General features: G+C 47.3%; 1 protein-coding gene and 1 pseudogene across 1 annotated transcript in view; one reads left to right on the top strand and one right to left on the bottom strand.

The window, feature by feature from the left end:
• LOC139049438 (proto-oncogene tyrosine-protein kinase receptor Ret-like) overlaps positions 1 to 18037 on the top strand; it is a 379568-nt gene that overhangs the window by 110381 nt on the left and 251150 nt on the right. The gene's annotated exons all lie outside the window — the stretch shown is intronic.
• On the bottom strand, positions 4842 to 4970 carry LOC139055070 (U2 spliceosomal RNA; annotated as a pseudogene).

The following is an 18037-nucleotide window of genomic DNA, read 5'->3' as shown; positions in this document are numbered from 1 at the left end:
AGGACTTCAAGGGTCTGCTTGATTGAATGCCACGAAAGAGTGCGTCGTCAAAACGCTCCCGTTTGCTTAGTAACCATTTATTTTTATCCCGAGGCACGAACCCTTCTCTCGGGAAAGCCAGAGGCATAAGAACGTGTTTCGTACAAGATGTCGTCACTAAAGAGCAATAACAGCCAGGAGGGAGACGCATTCGGGCATCTGTCTTGAACCGTTTTTTTCGTCACTGAGCGCTTTCTATATTTAGTTGCCGAAGCGCTATACCAAGATTTTTCTTGCCACTTTTACGTAATACCATGAACAGCATGCCACTTAATATTGTCGGCATGAATAAATGTTATGTAAAACGCCGCATAGTGCTCGTGACAGTCGTTGCAGTATATCCTTCAAGTCTTATGCTGGCAGATATACAGCGCCATTACGTTTATGTTGAGCCGAATGAATATTTTTGCACTTGCGAAATTATTCGACTTACCATACAAGGAAATAGCACTTAAAGGGCGCCTGCACTTGCTGTCGCATGCATCTGTGTATGAAGTGAAAACTGTGACATGCGGCGTGCTTGCGGTGCGAATTTCTGCGCTAATTTCTCGCTTAAAAAGAGAGAGAGGGAGATAAAGGCCTGCCATGTGCCGCTATGTCCCTGATCTTCCGCCAAACACGCGCAATCTATCAACATTTTCTCAATCATTACTTTGGAAAGACACAAAGATTTGATTCAAAAGTGCTTGTACACAGCCAAAGTCACCAACGGCAAGCAAAATACACCCGCGCGTGGGTCGTGCCCGTATTTCACATGCAGCGCCACTTGCAGCGCTCCTGTGATGTTGCACTTCATTTGTGCCAAACAACTGCCATCAGAGGGCTAAGCTTCGTACAGCGCTCGCATCCACCTTCCTTCCTTTTTCACTCATCGGTCTTTCGCTGGTGAAGTTTTCAAGACGAGCCAAATATATGGAACAGAGATGCCGAACTTGTTGCTTCTGAGCGCGCGCTGCATGCCAAATAACGTGGTAGGGTACTCCGATACTTCTCCGCACATCTCTCCAGCGCAAAAATTCTACGCATGTACGTCCTTTCGCGTGCCATCCATGTTTTCACGTTGAATAAACCGTCAGCATGCCAAGTCGCTCTACGGTCAATATCATCGGGAAACCGAGGTGATCGCCCATCGGCACCCGAGCCGTATGGACTGCGTGTATAGCGTATAGCGGCCGTCTTTTTACCACGCGTTCTGAGAAGCGTGGTCTGCAACGGCCTGCCGTTGTCTCAGCGTTCCTCCAGACTCCCTCGAACCAGCTGGATCCAGAGACAGAGAAAATACCGCTTCAGTTCCAGCTCTCCGTTTAGGCAAGGGTGATGGAAGGCATGGATGGGCCAACTGTTACGATCACAGTGGAATCGCGCAATAGCGTCAGGTGCTGTTCCGTGCTGACGTTGCGATCACACTTCAGGAGCCATGGACAGTGACGAGTAGTGCTCGGGATATGCGTCAGTTGCGCGAAGCTACACCGCTTCGCCAGGTAATGAGGCAATCCTGTAATGGTGTAAGCTCTTCCTTATCGTGGTAGGCAGTGGGTACTAACTTTTCTGCAAGCATCCCTTATCACGGCGAAGAAAAGAAAACCCTTCAAGAGGCGCTCAGTAATAAAACACTATCCTAAGTCTAATTTAAAACTTTTTAAAAAATTTTGTGTGCAGACCGCAGAAGACCAATCTGGCCAACGTGAAATTTTGTTTTACCAAGACAGCTGATATAAGTTTAACAATCGGTGCTGCGTAGGTATATGCCAATAAATTATTCTGATGCTCTTTCTTGATCTTACGTGTAGCTAACATTGGAGAAAATTATGTCATGAGAGAATTTTTGTTAATTCCGTATTGTCTATGTTAACTATATTAACTGCGATATCTGCATTGAGGTTGCGTGCGAAATGTTGTTTCGGCGTTTATTGTCGAGTGTTCGTAATACAAAGCAAGAAATTGGCAACAAGTTGCACGTGCGATTGGTAGTCACTGTGAAAAAAAGAAAAAAAAGAATAACAATAAAATGAATGCCAAGCTTTAAATGCATATGAACCATTTAGAGCGCCGTCAAACATTCCTAATATCTCAGTGGTTATCGCGACCCTCGTAGAAAATGATGCGAGCATAGTGGTGACCGAAAAATGTTACGTCAAAGCACGTCTTGCGTGCCAACGGAAACAATACATTGCGCGTCGCTGGTGACAGAGTTGGAAAAGAAACAGTGCACAGATTACTATACCGTATGAATTTGCGGATGCCAGGCCATGTGGTGGGCCCTGAATAACACTTACAGTGCTCTGAAATATGTGGATATTACGACGAAACAGTTCTCCTTCACTGGAACGAATGCTACAAGAGCAAATTACACAGGGCCCAGAAACAGCCCTGACCACGCGCGCTGTCACCTCTAAAGCTCACGACAGGACCGGTGCTTGTGACCACATCCCAGTGCCTTCAATTTCAGTTCCTTCAACCTCAAGCATACCAAATTCTCATTCGAACACACCCTACCCGCAGAAGGACTGTTCGACTCATCTGGACACCAGGCCAGGTACGGGTAATTGGGAACAACGCTGTGCACGACGCTGGCCGAGCAAGTATCAACCGGGAGAGGCACTTGCGTCGCCTATTTCTCTCTTGACAACAAAGCTGCGAAGAAACGCAAACAGACTACGGCCCCCCGAACCAGAACCAGATCAAGAAATCACAGCTTCCAAATACGAACAAATGACTACTTGCGGAGAAATCCTGGAATACTACCAAAATACTCGCTATGAATACCCTCCTCCTGACAAATCATTAAACATCAAACTACATGGAGACTTCTACAAACAAGCACCTTCACTACGCCACTACTCACCCGCCGTGGTTGCTCAGTGGCTATGGTGTTAGGCTGCTGAGCAAGAGGTCGCGGGATCGAATCCCGGCCACGGCGGCCGCATTTCGATGGGGGTGAAATGCGAAAACACCCGTGTACTTAGATTTTAGGTGCACGTTAAAGAACCCCAGGTGGTCGAAATCTCCGGAGTCCTCCACTACGGCGTGCCTCATAATCAGAAAGTGGTTTTGGCACGTAAAACCCCATAATGTAATTTTTTTTACGCCACTACTCATGCACCGAATAAACACAGAAACATACTCATCACACTATGAGACATGCAATGTACCACGTGCAGACCTTCATCGCATTATATGAGCATGCCCATCAGCTCTAAACAATATCAGACACAGCATTAAACCCCTGAGCAGTGGGAGGCTATACTGCTCAACGAATGCACAGAAGACCAGCTCTGGGCTGTCCTGCTGGCGGAGGACGTCGCTACGGTTCACGGCCTGGCCTGCGTCTGACAGAAAGCGGAGCTTTACGGGGCTAGCCTCCCAACCTCTCCGTAACCCTTTCGATCTAAGCAGGCACTTTTCAATAAAGATGTTTTACATATATATATCCTACATTGTTTTGCAAGTTGCCCACAAGAATCTGTCTTCCTCAACTCGAATACGCGACGCTCTTCTGGAATGGCACTTCTAGATCCAACAGCGACGTTCTAGATAGGGTCCAGAAAATGTTTCTAAGCATATATCATCACCGTTTTGCTAACCCGGACACTGGACCATCTTCTAGCACTGGTAATTATTGTGATTGCCGTTACTTCGCTGCCGACATAATCGAACTGAGCTTCCGTATATTTTCAAACTCCTTCACGGTTATTGATTACAAATTATTGGTTACTTGATTGATTGATTGATTGATTGATTGATTGATTGATTGATTGATTGATTGATTGATTGATTGACTGATAATTACTTTTTATGGTGCATTGAATTTCATTCACAGGTGCACATTCCGTGTCTCTCATCGCGCAGGCACGTTAAAGCGTGTTTACTTCATTCAACAAAAAAAATTGGAGGACGCTTAAGCTTCGCCTTAAAGAGTGGAACGCCATAGCGTTATCGAACCCCGCTCGCACCGCCTACTCAAACGATCTACGCGAGCCAAACGTCGCGATCAGCACGGAGAGCCGGACCACGACGCGCCATGAAGGCGGACGCGATCATGGGGCGAGTGGCGCGCCACTTGTCGGGGTAGCGCCGTACATTGCGAGAAGGGGGTCTTCTGTGTTTGCCGCAGGATGGCTCTCCGTGTGCGCAGAGCGCAGAAGAAATGTAGCGGAAACGTACTTCGCTATTCGTGAAACTGCGACTTCTGTAATTTACATGGTCATATTTACCGATATACACCGCAGTATAACTTTTTACGGTACGTTTCTAAGGCAACACCGCATTCACTAGAGGCGATTTTGTACCGCTTTGAACGATTGAACTCGTGGCTGAGTGGTAGCGTCTCCGTCTCACTCTCACAGTCCGGAAACCGTGGTTCGATTCCTACCAGCCCATCTTGCAAAATGTTTTGTATTTATGAAGTGCCTTCCGGGATTTATCGCTCACGGCCAGTGCCGAAGCCGACGACACCGGCTTTTCTGCGACACGAGCTCCTTAACGCTGTCGCGTTAAAAGTTGAACATTTGAAGATTAAACATTGCTGACTCCGCCTCCAACTGCTACACTGCAGCCGATTTGCTGTTTGCTTTGGTATATTGATGAATGCTACAGGCACAGAAAGGGAGAAAGCATGAAAGTACCTTCTACGGTCTTGAAAATTGGCATAAACCATTGTAGCACGGACATCTACGTCACTTTCCTGTTAATATTCTTGCAGTGAAGCTGTTTATACCTCTAGCCCCCATATACATCCCCCGCATGCGTCCCCAGGAGGCTACCCTGGCCGGTTCGCGTCCGTATCACGGTGCATGGACAGGAATGCGTGGGCCGGTCCCAAAGATAGTGCAATACCGGACCGATCCGCGGTGAAGGTGAAGAAGCCTTCAAGCACTCCGCCAACTTCCAAAAATAAGTTTAACATTTTGGACCCAAAAAGAACCAGATAAATAAATTCGACGCTGTAAGAGAAAAATACAGACACACAAACACACACACACACACCTACACCCTGTGTATATATATATATATATATATATATATATATATATATATATATATATATATATATATATATATATATATATATATATATATATATATTTATTTATTTATTTTTATTTTATTTACAATACTGCTACTCTCATTTGAGAGCGTGGCAGTTGGGCGATACAGTAGGCATGTATGTGAATACGCATTAAGGCAGAACAATAATTGAAAAAAAGGAAGAAAAAAGAAAAGCAATTGCCCAAGTATGGTAATATAAGAAAGAAGCTGAGTTTGGAAACAAAAATGCAAGTTTGCATATGACAGTTAATTAACATGATACTGGCAGTTAAGAACACGTAAGTAAGTAGTTATACAAAAAATAGGAGCGAACTGAAAGATAACACTTAACGCGTGAAGAATATTTAAATTGTGGGAAGGGATGCGCTTAAAACATACACTTTGAGAGCGAGAAGACACGAAATGAAAAAAAAAAGAACAATCTAGGCAAGCAATCAGCAGGTAATGGCAGTTACAACAATTATCTTAGGACTAGCAGTAGGTACAGTAATGACAATTTATTTTGGGAACACAGTGTACCATATGTCCACATTACGACAATCAAACCAAAATGGAAAAAGAAAAGTGGGAAGTCGAAAGCAACACAATGCAAAATTTGTGACGATGACCCGTGCGATGATAAATCGTTTTATTTACGCACTGCAGCTTCCACTTGTGAAGTAAATTCGGACAACGATTCGATGGCGGTTATAGTAGGATCAAGGCGGTTCCATTCAGCAATTGTAAGGGGGAAGAATGAATACTTAAACGTGTCAGTGTTGCATGTGTATTCTGTTAAAGTGTGCGCATGTTTGTTACGTGTTTTTCGAGCCTCAGAAAATGAAATGTACCTGGACGCATCTATCTTATAGTTATTTTTTAGAAGCTGAAACAAGAACTTCAGGCGAGCGTGTTTTGCCCTGGTAGATAGCATTTGCAATCCAGACTGCGTTAGAAGATTAGTCGGTGAGTCAGTGCATTTATACTTATTGTGAATGAACCTTATAGCCTTTCTTTGTACTGCCTCTAATTTTGTTATATTAGTTGTTGTATGAGGAAACCAGACTGTGTTTGCATATTCGAGAACCGGCCTAACGAACGTTGTGTAGGCCAGTAGCTTCGTTGATGTTGTAGAGAGCGCAAGGCTTCTTTTGAGGAAGAATAATTTGCGTAATGCTCCTGCCGTGATATTCGAAATGTGTTTATCCCACCTGAGGTCTGAGGTTAATGTAACTCCCAGGTATTTATGTTGTTCAACTTTAGTTAGTGGTATGCCGTTAATCTCATATGTAAAGTTAGATGGTCTTGTTTTCCTTGTTACGGTCATGACGACAGACTTTTTTATGTTAATTGACATCTGCCAATTAGAGCACCAAATAGCTAGAGTGTTGAGGGATGTATTAAGTGCGATGTTATCGTTATAATTAGTGATTTCCCTATAGATGACGCAGTCATCGGCGAACAGTTTTATATTACAACCAATGTTAGCTGTGATGTCATTAATATAAATTAGGAAGAGTAATGGCCCAAGGACTGAGCCTTGGGGAACTCCGGAAGTAACGGTGACAGTGTTAGATAGCATTTTTCCGTAGGTTACAAATTGTGAACGATTGGCTAGAAATTCTTTTATCCAGGCTGAAAGGAGCCCTGTCCCAACAACACTTTCAACTTTAGCGATTAATTTGTTATGGCACACACAATCAAATGCCTTAGATAGATCAAGTAAAATCATGTCAGTCTGGCCGCGGTGATTGATAGTATATGCAAGATCGTGGACTAGTTCTGTTAGTTGGGTTACTGTTGATAAACCACTGCGAAAACCATGTTGGTAGGGAGACAAGAAGCCAATGCTCTCTAGAAAAACAGTTATGTGCTTTAAGATTATGTGCTCTAGAAGCTTACAGGATGTACTAGTTAATGAAATGGGTCTAAAATTTGAAATTTCTGCTGTGTCGCCTGATTTATGGATAGGTATTACCTTTGCAATTTTCCAGTCGTTCGGTAGTTGTGAAGTCGTGAGTGATTTACGAAAAATTATGCCGAGGTATCTACTGCACCATTCCGCATACCTTTTCAGAAAGTCGTTAGGTATGTTGTCAGGACCACTGCCTTTTTTAGGGTCAAGATTAAGCAGAAGATTAAGTATGCCAGCGTCCGTAATGTCTAATTCGCCAATGCTTACGCCCTGTCTCGTTAGAATGGGGGGAATATGTTATTGTCTGTAGTAAATACTGATTGAAAAAAAAAATGTTATATGCGTTGGCTTTCGCAGTTTCTTCCTCTGGGCTTAAGTGGGACGCTTCTCTATCATTGGTGCGAAACTGCCTCCAGAACCTTCCGGGATTATTAGTAAGAAAGCTCGGTAACGTTACATTAAAATAATATTCTTTTGCTCGTTTGGCTGCAAGCTTGAATTCCGCGATGGCATTAGGAAGTTTCGTCACCCTGGATTTGTTCCCTCCTTTAATTTTTATTGTTCTACGCAATCTTTTCAGACGGCGCTTTGCCTGAATTACTTCTCGGGTTATCCAGGGATTATTTTTTGGCGGCCGTTTGGTTTTAGTGGGCACGTAGTTCGTGACGCAGTAGAGGACGATAGATTTGAACCTAAGCCAAAGGGAATGTACGTCAACAGAGGCATTGGAACCCATTTGGGAAAAAGGCTGGAACTCGTGGTCAAGGTATGTTAGTATGCTATTGTCATCAGCGTTTTGGAAGTCGGATACTGTGGACACAGGAAAGTGGGTAGTAGTACCAACGAGTGGTAACACGCATACTGGTACGTCATGATCTGATATGCCACGAATTACGTCAGTTTGTACATGGTTAATATCGAAATGATGGCTGATAAATATTAGGTCAAGAATGTTTTGAGTGGTTCCCACTGAACGCGTTGGACGGGAAACAACCTGATGAATATTGAAGGTTAACATGAGATCAAATAGTGCATCCGAGGCTGCTGACGAGTAGTGCATGTCATTCCAATTAATGTCAGAAAGATTAAAATCACCCATAAGGGCGATGCGTGAACCATGGGCGTGACGTTGCATGTAGTCGTGAATGGCACTGATACACTCGTCACCCGAGTTCGGGCTCCGATAAACACACCCTAAAACAACGTTTCTACCTTCGCAAAGCAATTTACAAAATACCGCCTCAGCGTCTTTTACCTCAGGCAGAACGGAAAACGCAAAACATTTTTTTATTAATAATATATATATATATATATATATATATATATATATATATATATATATATATATATATATATATATATATTGTGGGAATTTATAAGCTATTATGTCATCTGTACACGATCATCATCATATGGGGTTCATATGGGGTTCTTCTTCATCATCGCTTGTGGGGCTGGTTCTCGAGTGTGCTCCGTGCTGTGGGCGTGGTCGGTTCGCCTAATCTTTTGACGCGGAATAACCGCCGTGATTACTGCTGCGTCACAAGTGGTGGAGTGTGCTCTTCGGTCCCCCGTCCTCTGACTCCCCGCTCAACCTCCTGGAGCTTCGATCGGGTCGCCGATTGTGCCAGCTGTGCGCCAGCATGTCGCAGGACGAGCCAACAGGCACTTCTACTTCCACCATCTCGGCCTCGCCTACCCCAACCTCTCCGTATTGGGTTGTCAGTGGGCACCAGCGTGATCCGCATCTGTTTGCTGGACTTCGCGGTGAAGACGTCGAGGATTGGCTGGACGACTATGACCGAGTGAGTTCGGCTAACCGTTGGGACGATGCGTCCAAGCTACGTCACGTCGCCTTTTATCTGACAGGAGTAGCGAAGACTTGGTTTTTCAACCATGAGGTTGATTTCACGGACTGGGGCGCTTTCAAACAGCAGCTCCGCCACATCTTCGGCACACCGGCTGTTCGTTCCGCCCTCGCAAAAAAGACGCTCGACACTCGCAAGCAACAGCCCGGTGAATCTTATACGTCGTACATCGAGGATGTGCTTGCTCTTTGTCGACGCGTGAGCACGGCCATGACCGAATCAGACAGGGTTCGCCACATCCTCAAAGGCATCGGACCTATTGCTTTCAATGCTTTAGCCATCCAGAACCCCGCTACCGTCACTGATATCGTCGCTACTTGCCAGCGCCTTGACGAACTCGAATCAGTACGGTTGCAGCCAAACACCACTGCAAACACTACCACCGACGACCCTGCGTTACGAGCAATGATACGCTCAATCATTCGAGAAGAGCTCCAGTATCTTGGCTTAGCCGCAGGACCTATGCCTTCTCCTGCCTCCGATACCAATCTGCGCGACGTCATCAAGGAGGAATTGGCATCCATGGCTGGTGCAGCGTACACAGACCCTCTAACCCCTAGGGCCCCATGAACGTACGCACAAGTAGCCGCAGCTACTCCAGTCATCATCCCCCCGATGCCTCCAAAACCAACACCGGCTCACATCGCTTCCATGACTACCAGCGCACCTACCCAAACCAGCTATCCGCAGTGGCGTCCTCCTCGTCCCATCTGCTACTACTGCGGCTATCGTGGCCACATCGCGCGTTTTTGCCGCAAGCGCCAGCAAGACGAGCGTCGCGGATATGATGTATACGAACGGGATGACTTCTCACCCGGAGCTACTTTCCAACGTGTAGGGAGCTTCCATGACCAACGCCGTCCTTATGGTCCACCGCGCGGACGCTCTCCATCGCCTCCTGTAGCATCCGAGACGGCTTACCGTCCTGCGAGACGCCGCTCGCCGTCACCCCTTCGCCGCTCTACGTCCCCACTGAGACCTGCTTCTCAATTCGCCGAGCGCCGTCCGGAAAACTGAATTATGCAGCTTTTGGAGGAAAAGCTGCATCGAACGACAGGACAGAAATTCCTCCATCGCGTCCGTGCAATGTGATATTGGTAGTAGTAGAAGGTGTACAAGTAGAAGCTTTAATAGACACTGGTGCTAGTGTTTCCGTCATTCACCGTGATTTGTGTTCGCGACTTCGGAAAGTTACGACCCCCTATGATGGACCTACGCTACTCGCTGCTCAAGGGGCCTCAATTCGACCTATCGCCATGTGCACAGCTCGTATTTCCATCGATGGACTTCTACATCACGTACAATTTGCAGTGCTAAGTTCGTGTGCCCAGCAGCTCATATTGGGATGGGATTTTCTTTCTACGGCCTCCGCCTCCATCTGCTGTGGACAACGCGTTCTCCACATGACCGACACGACCTATTCACTTCATGCAGATGACACACCCCTTCACTTCCTTGCTGCAGAAGATACCGCGTTACCTCCTCGCCATCAAAGCATCGTTACTATCACGTCTGATGTGATTGACTACGGCGACGTGCTCGTCTTACCATCTGCACGCTGTCTTGCAAGAGGGATAGCCTTTGCCTCAGGGCTCGTTAGGTTTGATCATGGCTCTGCACTTCTCTACGCTACAAACCCGACATCCGAAAAGATTCTCATCCCTAAAGGCACTACATTGGCTTGCGCCACTGCATCAGAGTCTATATCTGTTATTTCCTTTAAACCAGCTGCCTCTGAAGGTCCTTGTACCGGACGGGCCGCATCTCCTTCAGCTCTTGCAGCTGCCATCAGTGCCGACCTGACACCTTCGCAGTCACAACAATTGCTAGCTTTGCTTCAAAAACATGAAGCTTCCTTTGACGCGCATTCATCTTCGTTGGGAAAGACTTCGATTACGACGCATCGGATAGAGACAGATGGTACATCCATCGTGCGCCGTAGACCTTATCGCGTATCGCCAGCCGAGAGGAAAGTCATTGACGAGAACGTCACCGACATGCTCCAACGAAACATAATACGCCCCTCTGCTAGCCCTTGGTCTTCCCCCGTTGTTTTGGTTCGCAAAAAAGACGGCTCTGTTCGATTTTGTGTCGACTACCGAGCACTTAACAAGATCACACGCAAGGATGTATACCCTATGCCGCGAATAGACGATGCCTTGGATTCCCTGCAGGGTGCCGAGTACTTCTCCAGCATCGATCTGCGTTCCGGCTACTGGCAGATACCTATGCATGAGGACGATAAGGAGAAAACAGCGTTTTCAACACCAGATGGGCTCTACGAGTTTAATGTCATGCCATTCGGCCTTTGCAATGCACCCGCAACGTTCGAGCGCATGATTGACACCGTTCTTCGTGGCCTAAAGTGGAAGACTTGCCTGTGCTATCTCGACGATATTGTTGTTTTCTCGTCAACCTTCTCTCAGCACCTGCAACGTCTGGATGAAGTTCTCACGTGCCTTGCCAACGCTGGACTTCAGCTAAACACCAAGAAATGCCATTTTGACAGCAAGACGATCAAAGTTCTCGGTCACATTGTGAGCAAAGATGGCATTCGTCCTGATCCTGACAAGGTTTCCGCAGTTCAGAACTTCCCTCGTCCCGAAAAGACCAAAGATTTGCGTAGTTTCTTAGGCCTCGCTTCCTATTTTCGGCGATTCATACGGGGCTTCGCCTCAATAGCGTCACCTCTGCACAAATTACTGGGTTCTAATGTTCCCTTTGTGTGGTCTCCCGAATGTGAATCTGCGTTCACCCATCTGAAGCGCGCTCTCACATCTGAACCGGTACTACGCCATTTTGATGAAGCTGCTCCTACCCTCCTGCATACGGATGCTAGTGGTCACGGAATTGGTGGCATTCTCCTACAGCGAGACGACACTTTAGGTGAGAGGGTCGTCGCATACGCAAGTGGCGTTCTGACAAACGCCGAAAAGAATTACACCATCACGGAGCAAGAATGTCTAGCTATCATTTGGTCTGTGCAGAAGTTTCGACCTTATCTTCACGGCCGCCACTTTACGATCGTTACAGACCATCATGCATTATGCTGGCTTTCGACGCTGAAGAAATTGTCTGGACGACTTGGTCGGTGGATTCTTCGTTTGCAAGAATACGACTTTACCATTACCTACAAGTGCGGGAGAAAACACCAAGATGCAGACGCGCTTTCTCGCTGTCCGCTTCCTACGACACCATGCCATGGAGCTCCAACTACCATCCGTGACAAGCCTTCGCTCGATCCCTCCTCAGATGCTTTCTTGTTGGCCACTTTCGACGAGATGCCTCCACATGACAACAAATCCTTCCAATTTCATCAACTTGCCGACTCTTACTGTCGGCGCATCATAGACCACCTTCAAGGAGTTTCGCGCCCGCCTAACGCCCGCCTTCGTCGGCAGCTGACGCAATTTAAGATTGACAACAGCGTCCTATGCCGTCATGTCTATCACCCTGACGGTCAACGCTAGGTTCCTGTCCTGCCACGCTCTCTACGTGCTCATGTCCTGCAGGCTTCTCACGACGACATGACTGCTGGTCACCTTGGTTTCCAGAAAACCTATGACCGCATCAAAGGGCGCTTCTACTGGCCTGGATTGTCCGCCAGTGTAGCGAGGTATGTCGCTTCCTGCGCTCTATGTCAGCGTCGAAAGCTCCCTACATCAGCTCCAAGCGGACAACTGCAACCGGTTCCTTGTCCGTCGCAACCATTTGAGGTCGTTGGAGTTGACCTATATGGCCCTCTTCCTGTGACTCTCACCGGTAAACGATGGATTGTGACTGCCGTTGATCACTTGACACGCTACGCCGAAACAACTTGTGTGAGTGCTGCCTCGGCCTCTGAAGTTGCTGCATTCATACTTCAATCCTTAATACTGCGTCACGGTGCTCCTCGCGTCCTCCTGAGCGACCGTGGAAAAGCATTCCTCTCGCAACTACTAGACGAAGTACTCAGAGCCTCCGGAACCACCCACAAGACTACCTCCAGTTACCATCCGCAAACCAACGGCCTCACAGAGCGATTTCATCGCACGCTGTCAGACATGTTAGCCATGTACATTGACCCCGATCACAGAAACTGGGACGCAATTTTACCATTCGTGACCTTTGCATATAATACCGCCGTTCAACGCACGACCGGTTACTCGCCATTCTACCTTGTCTATGGTCGTTCGCCCTCTTCCTGTCTTGACGTCTCTTTCTTCGCGCCGACTGTCCATCAATGTCCTTCCTCCTGCGAAGAATATGTGTCCCGCATTCTGCGTTGTCGCCGAATCAACACGCCTGCGCCCGCATCAACACCGAAGCACGGCAACAGGACCGCAAGCAGCATTACGACGCCTCTCATCGCGTCGTTTGCTTCCTCCCTGGCGAGGAAGTGCTACTCCGGACACCAGTTCGTACTCCTGGCTTGTGTGACAAGTTTCAGCTTCGGTTCATCGGCCCCTACAAAGTCTTGGAGCAGACTTCTCCAGTGAACTATCGCGTGGAACCAGTTATTGTTCCACATGACCGCCGCTGCCGCGCCGCTGAGATTGTCCACGTTTCCCGTATGAAGCCTTTCACGAGACGTTCACCGCCCCTTTGAATTGCGGCCAGGATGGCCGCTCTCGCGCGAGGGGGACATTAGTGTGGGAATTTATAAGCTATTATGTCATCTGGACACGATCATCATCATATGGGGTTCATATGGGGTTCTTCTTCATCATCGCTTGTGGGGCTGGTTCTCGAGTGTGCTCCGTGCTGTGGGCGTGGTCTGTTCGCCTAATCTTTTGACGCGGAATAAACGCCGTGATTACTGCTGCGTCACAATATATATATATATACAGGGTGTCCTACATAAGTCAAGAACTTAAAAATGAAAGGCGCTTCGGAAGTGAATTGAACCGTACGCGTTCTATTCGCAATAGCCTATAGTAACTCAGACAATTTTTTCCCCATTACTCACTAATTCATGAGGTTAATCACCCAACTTTTTCATTATTGGCTGAGGACCCCAAGTATGATAAGCAAATTTGTAGAGCACCTTCAGAAACCACCTATCGAGTTGGTTTCTTTACGATACGTCTCACGTAGTCCTTTCTTCCGGGTTGCGAAGGAAGTCCGCGAAATATGAGAAAAGCCACGTGACGGAGCTTTTGCGCAGTGTTATTGTGCTGCTCTCAAGCGTGCGTTTGGTGAACAAGGTCGGCTGCGTCGTTACTGGCGACGGGAAAGTGGCAGGGCGTTCTTTATCTCATCGGCAGCGCCCGGCCAGCAGCATGCATTTTCGCCGTCATCCGGCGGGAGCCGACCTTGTTCACCGAACGCACGCTTGAGAGCAGCACGATACCACTACGCAAGCGCTCCGTCACGTGGTTTTTTTTCACAATTTCGGATGCTTTCTTTGCGACCCGGAAAAAAAGTACTACGTGAGACGTATCGTAAAGGAAACAACTCGATGGGTGGTTTCTGAAGGTGCTCTACAAACCTGCGTATCATACTTGGGGTCCTCAGCCAATAATTAAAAAGTTGGGTAAATAAACTTAATTAATTAGTGAGTTATGTGGAAAACAAAAAAAGATGTCTGAGTTACTATAGGCTATTGCGAATATTAAGCGGAAATTCGCTTCCGACACGCCTTTCATTTGTACATTCTTGGTTCAAGTTATGTGGGACACCCTATATATATATATATAGTATAGTATAGTTGGCCTTCGAGTGCTTTATTCATTTGAAATCCTCTTTGACGATTGATGAGAGGAGGAGAAAAGAGTGTGGCGACGGCACCTGTGCACGTGGATGGCGCTTCTATGGCTATAACGTCACGCGCGCTGCAGCAGTGGTTGCGGCAGATGCACGGGAGGAGCAGTGACCACAGCGGTGCTTGTGTTGGCGTAGTGTAGTGCCGTGCGAAAAAATGTCATAATGTATGCAGTCCATGTATGCTGTCCATATATGCAGCCTAAGCAGCTTCGCTGGTAATCGCGGTCCCCATATGAATGTTGTGGCGCCACAAATTTTCTCTCTCTTTGCTCTCTTTCCAACCCTATGTCACCCATCCAAGTGCAGGGTAACAAACTGAAGCTCGCCTCTGGCTAACCTTCCTGTCTTTCCTTTCTCTCTCTGACAAACACCAGACTTCAATTTTTTTGACCAACTGCATCAAATAAGGCGGCAAAACAGTCGGTGTTCATGCACATATTAGCACTGTGATAAGGTATTTCACATAGATAAATACATAAATATACAATCAGTAAATACAAGTAAAGAAAAGGAATTGTATAGCCACTGGACGAGCTCTTCACTGCACATGTTGAATACCTGCCAACAGGAAATAATAATCGGGCGTTATCAGGCCGGATATGGTCGCACCAATACGGTAGGGCGTCTTGTACGAACTATACAGGAAGAGCGTATTTCGATGCTCATAGCGCCACAGGTAGCTGCACCGCGCTGCTGTGTAGCATACACTGGATCTTTTGTAACTCTAGCATACACTACAACTGTCATCGCACGTCACAGTATGGACGTAACAAGCCATTACACTGTGTTACGGCACAGCCGAAGGAATTAGTATCTTTGCATTGAAAAAAAAAGATATTTTCTCTTGCGTGCCTAAACATATGTAAGCACGAGATGCCCACATCTTGGATATCTGCATATTCATTTGACGCTTGTTACAATTGACTGTGATAAGCCAGCGAAAAATATCCGTTATATCCAAAGTTCGTTTCAACCAAAATTAGGTTCGCGGTATGTTGTTAAATGGGGAAACTTCGCATATACCGCAGTATAACCCGTAAACGAACAAAAAAAAACAATAGAAAGCATCGAAAATACATAAATAGCGATAAACTAGTTTATACGCAGTAATCGCGTACAACCACGCTGCGCGGCGTCTTCCTGTCCGCCGTTTTCTGGGTGCTCGTTGGTGACAAATTGCCGTTTCCCCGTACTATATACAGCACATACGGTAACGCTCTGCTAAGCCGGCTAAGAAGGGGACGAGAAGAGTTATCATCTTTGCCTATGCCTCCACCCTGTTGTCAGACAAAACGTGGCACGCAACAGCCACGCCAGATCAGGGGGGAGCTTGCGCGTATCCTCCCTCTTTTGCATGCGTAATCATGCGAACGACAATTAAAATTTAGAGTCGGATATCTCGGAGTACAGACACGATAGAAGAATTTTTCCAACGGATACTGTTTAGAAACACGACTGTCTCTGATTTTTCAATACGAACATACCCACTTACTGCAGTTAAAAAAGTTATTCAATTTTATCTAATTGGGCTGCTGACAGCGATAATTATCACCACACTTTGTGTCCCCCTGGCCACGTAACTTATTTGCACAGCTGCTCTTTGCGTGCTTCCCAGTGCCTAATTTTAAGAAAACTGTAAAGCGTAACTTTAAACACCCGGTATATTGTGGTATTGCACTAACATGCCTTTAAAGGGGCTGCGAAACAACCTTCCCTTAAAACCTGAACCACAAGCTGGAACAAGTACGATGTTTTTCAAGGAATATACTCCCCAACACACTTCTGAAGGGCATCTGACAAAAACGGTAATAAAAAGAGCGCAATGTTTACTTTCTGCCTTCTCACTCTGCTCATCGTGCTCATCTGGGCCTGCGCCGATAGCAATGTTTTTGCCTATTGCTCCTTTCTTTCGTTCTTTCCGCGGTGCCGCTATGGTATAACGCTTCGAGGTTGACGTCTGACAGCGGTGCCCACGAGCGAAAAAGCAGCGGTGCACGGCTGACGCGGTGGGCTAAAAACCACTGCTGTGTGTAATGGCGAGCCTGCTGTGACGTAATCAATGACTTCGCATACGGCGCGGGAAAATAAACGGGGTCTCGAAAGCAGTAGGGTACAACAAAGTATTAAAGCGAAGCTTTCTTTGCGGCTTCCTTCAGTTTCTTCAACTGCTATTGCTGCTGTCTTGCATGCTGTTAGATACGGCACCTTTTTCTGAGCCCCCTTCGAGTTCCCCAGACCACATCGAATCGCACCACAGCTAATTAAGGAGCGCAGAAGCTCGGATGCCACATTCCCGAAGCGCGGCACGAGCAAACAAGTTGAAGGCCCTCACTTCGTACCCCGCCGGTGGAGCTATTCAATGCTTGGCTCTTCCAGAAAGCGAGGGGATAGCCCGGCACTGTTCCAGGTAACGTGAGTCCCGAAGCCAGACGGCTGTGATGTACCGGGAAGGCCTGGCAGCGTCGCACCGGTCGCCTTTGAAGAAGGCATTTGCAAACCAGCGGGGCCGTACCGCCGGGAGTAGGGGGGCCCTCGGACAATGGAGCCCAAGCGTACCCCCCGTCCGCCTTTGAAGAGCGCATTGCAAGTCAGCGAGGCAAGACCGCAGGGAGCCGCCGGGTGTGACACCGCCGCACGAGCGCCTAGCATTGGCCGAAAATGGCGTCATATCTGAGCAGACTCTCCCATTGGCCGAACATGACGCGACTTCCAGTCCTCGAAGGGTTTAAAAGAAGCAGGCCAGAGCATTCCAGATCAGTCCCGGATTCACCTCCCTCGAACTTCTTGCCGCGGACCGCAGCGTCCGAGTTGCTGCCGGCCCGTAATGACTGTACGACTTTTACTTGACTCTCACCTCTCTATATATAATGTAAAATAAATCCTCCAAGTTTGTTTTCATCTCGAAGTCCGTCCTCAACCCCTACAACGCCGCGTCGGTAGGCGGTTCAGAGCGTCTGTATACATTACAGCAGCGCGGCAGAGAGGAACGACGCGAGAAACTTGTTTGGATCTTTCCATGGCGTCACATGTGCACAGTGCCCATTGGAGCTCCCTGGGCGTCGTCACATTAGCCTCTCGACAGTTGTGTTATCATTGAGCCCCAGCAGAAGCATTACAGAAATTGCAGGGCTTGCCCTCTACTAACGTGCAAGTCCTGAGGAGACGTAGGTAGAATGTTAGCGAGGGGGACAGGAAGACGAGGCAGATAACTGCGAAATGAGTGAATAACAGCCTTGCCACTCTTAGCTCGCAGTTCCTCTCTAGAGGGGAATGGCGGGACATGGTAAGGGCGACGTGAGAAGGCAAGGAAACATTATTATATATATGACAGCGGTTGCGGACAAACTGAAGGAACGGTACAGTACGTTTCTGATATTTCTGAAAAAATTGGAGGACGCTTAAGCTTCGCCTTCAAGAGTGGAACGCGACCGCATTCCCGTCG

Source organism: Dermacentor albipictus, chromosome 1 (assembly GCF_038994185.2).
Source record: "Dermacentor albipictus isolate Rhodes 1998 colony chromosome 1, USDA_Dalb.pri_finalv2, whole genome shotgun sequence".
Classification (NCBI taxonomy): Eukaryota; Metazoa; Arthropoda; class Arachnida; order Ixodida; family Ixodidae; genus Dermacentor; species Dermacentor albipictus.
Note: the sequence above shows the minus strand (reverse complement) of the source record. Positions and strands in the feature narration are given on the sequence as shown.